The sequence below is a fragment of the Misgurnus anguillicaudatus genome, chromosome 7 (genome assembly GCF_027580225.2).
Source record: "Misgurnus anguillicaudatus chromosome 7, ASM2758022v2, whole genome shotgun sequence".
Lineage (NCBI taxonomy): Eukaryota > Metazoa > Chordata > Actinopteri > Cypriniformes > Cobitidae > Misgurnus > Misgurnus anguillicaudatus.
Genome location: NC_073343.2, coordinates 17,005,084 through 17,012,246, shown reverse-complemented (window position 1 = coordinate 17,012,246; position 7,163 = coordinate 17,005,084).

Sequence of the window (7,163 nt, the reverse complement as noted above, 5' to 3'; positions counted from 1 at the left end):
TGAGCGAAGCATGCAGCAATGAACACACTGGACATGACTTTATTGGTTGTCTAGAATAAATGCAAAGCGTGCACTGGCTGTGATGGAGAGTAGAGTGTGTGAACTGAGTGAATGAGACGGGCCCTGTCACAAATTGCACACTTCATGTGGACTTTCGGTCTCGTGGCCTTAAGTTGAGCGTGCTCGCTTAGTCTACGAGTCCGTAGGGTGTCCCATATATTATTTTTACGCTGCAGCAGGCTTTGCGCACATTACCAACCCAGAAGTCCTTGCGAAAGAGCAATCAGACCAATCGGACGACGGAAGGGAGGAGTTCACACTGACGGGCAACTTCTGACGTGACGCTTGAGTCTGTCCCAAAATAAGACTCTGGTGCCGTGCACCCACATGGACTCGCGTCAAGGGTCCCTAGTCTGCACTACATGATGTCATCAAAGTGGGGACTCTGAGGAGTATCACTAGTCCAGAGTGTGCCATTTGGGACAGGGCCAGGGAAGTTTGTGGGTGTTTCGGTTCTGAGAGATGCGCCACTCGTTGCTGTTTTGATGTCAAAACAAAAACCTGGCTATCAGGAAAGACATGATGGAGAAAGGAGAGAAAAAGAAAACAAAATGAAGGAAAGAGAGCAGGTGAGAACCAAATTATTTGAGTGAGGCAAGCACTGCACACAACGTTTTAGCCAGTGCTAGCCTGTAAAATAAATACTTGCTGCACAATAGTCTCTATTTCCATATACAAGATACAACTTGTTTCCAAGCCTGTGATTAAATGTTCTTATCATACTAAGTTACTAAACAGAAAGTGTGAGACGTATCTTTAGAGATTAAATGTTAATATAGAAAACAATGTTTGTGTATTGTGTGTTTTTTGCATCAAAACATTATGAACGTGGTGACATTTTACATTTAAAATGGTATATATACTTGTAAACTTGCAAAACTATCAGTGAATTAAAAGATTAAGCACATTGAACGCTCTGTTCCAGAAACAGCCACATATAGAACAAGGACCTTCAAACAATCTTACTGCAGGTGATGAGATGGTTAGTGAAGGTAAGCCCAGTCAGCCAAAAGGTGTAGTCAGACAACATTTCCCCCCCCAGAAATTATAATATTGTTTATTAAGTTTTAATATTGTCTTTAAATATTATTAGCTTGTCATTACTTCCTCTTTTATTTTGTGTTCTTACACTATGCACATCAAGTAAATTATGGTAGAATAAATATCAGACATGTATTTATTTCATGATGTTTAATTGTTATCCTGTGTTGATGCTTGTAGAGGTACCCACACAGAAAGAAAAGGTTTTAGATGCAGTAGGGCCAGAGAAGGCATAGACACGAAAGCAAATGATTTCTTACAGCCACAGAACAATGAGAAGGATAATGTGCAGACAGTGGTAAAGAAGGAAAGGAATGATTCTAGTAATGCATTAAAAGGAGAACGATGTAGGTCGCGGAACTATATAGTGGGTTCACTTCAATCCACACCCGACGTTCTTGGTTTGCTTCTTATTTAGAAAATCGAGGCAATTGTTTAATTAAACATTGGTTAAAATTAAGATACAATTTATACAAAACGAAATTCACTTTCTACAAAACAAACATATGCAGGGCTTGCAAAATCGCAAGCCCGACATCCTGGGGCTATTGCAAATTCCTGGCGGGCTACCAAAATGTAACCTATCTGCGCCCTGCCCGCCGGTCTATCTTAGGGAGGAAAATGTTTTAATGTTTTTGCACTCTCTCAGATTTAGTTAGGTAATTATATTGTATGAAGCGCAAAAAATGCTATGCCATGTGCTAATGCTATGTGACCTTGAACCCAGAGATGCCCTGCCATGTTAGTTGTGCTGCTAGTGGAAAATATCAACAGGTCACATGTCTTTCGGGACCATCAGATGCCGTGTAATCTTGGCAGTGTGAATGAACAAAAACTCTAACTATTCCGGAAAAATCCAGGATGCCTGTCCCGTGTATTTTACGGAATGTCTGTGTGAAAAGGGCTTCTGTCTTTGTGAGTGAGTAAAACCCCATTCACACAGACCTTTGGTCCCAGAAAATACCCGTAAAATTGCCAGACAAGCGTCTGTGTGAACACAAACTCGTCCCGTTAATCTTCTGGGATCGTTGCCGGAAAGAGGGCCTAGTCAGATACACGGATAACCCTCTGTGTGAACAAGAAGCCGCAAGAATGCCGTAATGGGCATCACAACACAAGTTATGGTTCAGCTCCTTACAACGAGAGATAACATGCATATAAACATTCACCACGAGAAATGTTGCAAACTAGATTGAAGCAGTTATCAGGAAATGATAAATGAGACGCATAAACAATGACGCACGTGCCGTAGTGAGGACGAGCGTGTCATGGCAACATGAAGTTGTTTCAACTCTTTAAAATAAGGAATTAACAACATTCACGACGGGAAATGTCAGCAAACTGGACTGAAGCAGAATCAGGTAAGTTAGCTTGTCATTTACTGTGTTGAAACGGAGATCATTAAGCAGCATAAAAGAATATCGCGTCACATGCTCATTTGAGCTATAATAAACGAAAATACCCGCGCATCATCCCAACAAGATATATCGTTCAGTTCCTCAAAATGCAGGTTTTAAATGCATATAAACAATCACGATGAGAAATGTCTGAAAACTGTATTAAAGCAGAGATCAGGGAGCTCGTCAAATATCTACTCTGAAGCTGAAATCATTCACAAGCATAGAACTGTGCGTTCACGCGCTCCTTTGTAGTCTTATTATAAACAAAAATCCACGCGAGATGTTTCTGGAGAGAGGAATAATAAATACTTTGCAAACTTCAGACGCTGCGTAGAAGAGAGGGCGAGACTTTCAACAGGTCACGTGTCTTTCCGGGACCATCAGATGCCGTGTAATCTTGGCAGTGTGAATGAACAAAAACTCTAACTATTCCGGAAAAATCCAGGATGCCTGTCCCGTGTATTTTACGGAATGTCTGTGTGAAAAGGGCTTATGTGAGTGTGTCTATCTTTCTTTTTACTGTATGTCTGTGTGTGTGAGTGTGTGTCTTTCTGTCATTCTGTTTCTCTTTATCTGTGTGTGTGTTTCTGTAAGCATGTGTTTTCTGCATTGCATTTTTGCACAAGTACCAGGCCTTCATTTCTGTGTCAAAATTTTAAAATTTATGCTGGATTTATTGATATTTATTTTATGACAAATGAAAAAAAAATATTTTTTGCATTTCCTATCCATTTTCAATTGGGGTCATATTAACCCCAAAGGACATATTAATAAAAAAAAATTACATACCTTTAAAACAACCAAATCAAGCCCAGCATGTGTGCTCTGTTCTCAATGAGTTTAGCTGAAACCGTGACACCCTTTGTGTTCACGTCTGATATGCAAGCTCCTCTGCTAGTGCTTCTCACAGCACCGCTCTGCGGGTGTGCTGTTTAAATTAGTGTTCTCACCAATAAGCTTGTGATTCGTGAAGTTTTGACGAATTTTATAGATATGTTATCGTTTCTTATTCAAAAGTGATGTACACATGCACATATATGATAAGGTACAGTAACATAGCGAACGACTTAGCGTTAAGAAGGTTTCGGGAAACCCAGCTCTGGATTCGGGACAACTGCTTTGATTTTAGGGCACCCATAGATTCAGGCCCACCCATATGTCACGTTCTGCATCCACCACTGCTGCAGGCAATCAACGCTCCCTTCTTACTCAAGTAAGAGCATTCCTAGGTATGGCAGGGTGGTATAAACAATTTGTTTACAATTTTGCTGTTTGAACTGTAGCCTTGATAGACTTGACATGAAAGATCAATCCCATCCAAATTCAGTGGACTGTGGAGGCTAAGAATGCCTTCCAGGACATTAAAAATGCTCTATGTAATTATCTAGTACTGTCTTGTCCAAATTTTAGATAACTTTTTGTTTTACAGACTGATGCTTCCAATACAGGCCTAGGGGCTGTGCTGTTACCAAGAGAGCTTGGAAAAAGGCATCCCATAGCCTATGTAATGCTGGGTACACGCCAAAAGATAATCGCGCTGATTTTGGGAGGATTTCCCCCATTCCGACAATCCTAGCTATGTCCCGATTATCTTGATGGTTCCACAGATTATTTTATCAGATTTTCCTTTTTAATCAGGTTCGAATTGTGTCCGAACCTGATTGGAAGAACATCGGAGCTGCCCTGATCATGAATCATACATATTAAACATGTTTAATATTTACGATCAGAAATCCTGATGTGTGGGGGGAACTCCAAGGACAAACGCACGCACGCTCTTGAGATTATCACATGAAACGAAACAATATCTAATCAGAAAGCGAGATGATCAAAGACGGAAGCAGTCATGGCGCAGCACAAAGTGAAGTTGATGCAAAGTGAACTTGTACAAACCATGTTCCTGCTGTCTCTGTGACTTCACCTATACCGCCATGCTTATTCTGAAGTCTCACAAGATTTTGCGAGATTTCCTGTGTTCACAGTCGAGACTCACAGTCGAGAGACCAATATTGTGTGGCACACCACACAATATAGGTGCAAAACGTAGGATTTTTTTATCCTCATGTTTGTGATCTATCACATTTTGAAAATCTTGTAAGATGACAATTTTGGTGTGTAAAATCTTTTGGAAAGGGAAAAATCCTCCACAATGGAGACAGAATGCCTAGCAATGCCTAGAATGGCTCTGCATATATTCCGATTCTACATTCTTGGCAGACAGTTTCTGCTCGAAAACGGCCACTACAGTGGATGGATCGCATGAGAAACTTAAAACGAGAGTTACGTATGTAACTACGGTTCTATGAATCCCGGATGACCGCCAGAGGTGGTGCTTAAGCACTAAATGATCCATCTCACGCATGCGCAGGACAAGTGTTTATACCATCAAAGTCACCTGTGACCCCTGATGACTACAGAGAGTCTATATCTTCCGGTGACATCAGAGGGTCTGTTCCTGCAGAATCTTCTCACGAGATTCTGAGTGACAGAACGCTCTGGCGGTCATCCGGGATTCATAGAACCGTAGTAACATACTTAACTCTTGTTCTATTTTATCCCTACTGACCGCCAGAGGCGGTGCTTAAGCACTGGATGACTCATACCAAAAAAGTCACGAGGAATTTAGCACGTACCTTATTGAGAGGAGAGCGCAGAGTCCGGCAACAGGACCACCTCCGTTGGATGGGGAGTGGCAAAATTCACCCGGTAAAACCTGGAGAAGGTACTTGGTGATGCCCATGATGTCGCCTCACAGATGCGCTCCAGGGGCACGCCATGCAGGGCCACCCATGAAGTTGAGACCACCCTGGTAGAGTGGCACCTCACCCCAGATGGCAGGGGGTGACCACCTCGTTTATATGCCTGGGTGATGACATCCACCACCCAATGAGACAACCACTGTTTGGAGAGAGCACAGCCCTTCCTAGAACCACCATAGCAGAGGAAGAGCTGGTCTGACTGCCTTATACGCAGTCGCGACCACGTAGGTTCTAAGCGCCCGTACGGGACACAGCAGTTGTAATCTGTCCTCCCCTATTTGGGGGAGTAAATTGCGCCAGGTGGATAGGTTGGTTAAGGTTTGACGATGACAGAACCTTCGGGAGTTCGGCCAAAGGGTAACCCCCGAGCCACTGGAGTTCCACCTCAGACATGAGTCACTCACAGAGAGAGCATGAAGTTCCCCAACACACTTCGCTGACGTGATAGCGAGAAGAAAGGGAGTCTTAATAGAGACCCACTTCAACTCTGCCTGAGCCAAGGGATCAAAGGGAGGTGAACATAAAGAATCGAGCACTAGGACACGTCTGAAAAAAGCACTGGCTGGAGCCGGCTGAGTCTGCGGCACGTATAACTGGAGACGGGCTAGAGCCATACAAATGATGGCTCCCATAAAGCAGTCCTCAACACCACCAGTAGAGCTATGGGTTGAAGTACGGGAGCCGGCCACAGAGGGTTGGGAGGCTCCCATATGTGGGAGTACCTCTGGCTCATAGTCATTAAACTGGCCAGCTGATGCTGTCATGGAAAGCACATCGTCCTCCAATTCCAAGGAGGCTGCCGAAGGAACAAAATCATCTGACAGCTCTGCTCCAGTCCTGGACTGGAAGGCCAGGAAGAGGGACTTCATAGTATTAAGCTTCACTGTTAGTTGGTCCACTTTGGAGGCAAGCCGGGGCCCCTTAGCCTTTTTTGCAGGAGTGGGGCCTGCGGTCTCAGCAGCCTGACGTTTAGACTGCCCAGTCTGATCTGGAGCCAGTCGCTGGGCTGGGGTCATATGTCCAGGTGACAATGTAGAGCCCAACAGTTGGTCCACCTCAGCCAGCCTAGCTGCCCTCACTGCCCGAGGCATGATACCACAGTTCATGCAGGGGTCGTCAGAAAGACCCTCTTTTAAATGTTTGAAGCCAAGACATGAGGGACATAAATCATGGTCATCCTCAAGCTGCCACCAATCTAGTCACTGAGGCACAAATATGCTGGGAGGGGGAGCGAAAGCACTGCCTTCATCAGCTAAGGGTAAACTATCCCATGAAAAGAAGACACTAAACGCAGTACAGGTTCCGGGAGCGAAAGCTCAACCGTCACCGCAAATACTCTGAAGCCAGTTAAGGGTAAGCGCTAGTAACAAAAAAACGGCACAACCGAGTTGGCACGAATACACAAAGCGCAGTTAAGCGCCGAAACGGTTAACAAAAAAACCCGGCACATCCGAGTTGGTACGAAATACACAAGCGCAGTTAAAGCGCCGAACGTTTAACAAAAAAAAGACACAACCAAGTTGGTACGAAATACACAAAGCACAGTTAAAGCACAAAAAGACGTTGAACATAATAAACCGGCACAACCGAGTTGGCACGAAGTATACAAGTGCAGTTGAACAATCAACCAGAAACACATCCGTGTTACAAGAAATAAACAATAAATTGATGGCAAGCGCCCGCAGATTAATCCAATAATATAAACGGTAGGTTAAAAACGTTGGGAAAGGGAACGAAAACACAGCCGTCACCAACAAATGCACCGAAACAATAGTCAAGCAAATCAACAACTAGCTATATGTAAAGTATGTTACTCACCTCTCTGTGGATTCTGTTGCGGCCTTTGGAGGGCGAGCAAATCACAGCTCAGACAAAAAATGTCACAAGGCCACCAGCAACCCTA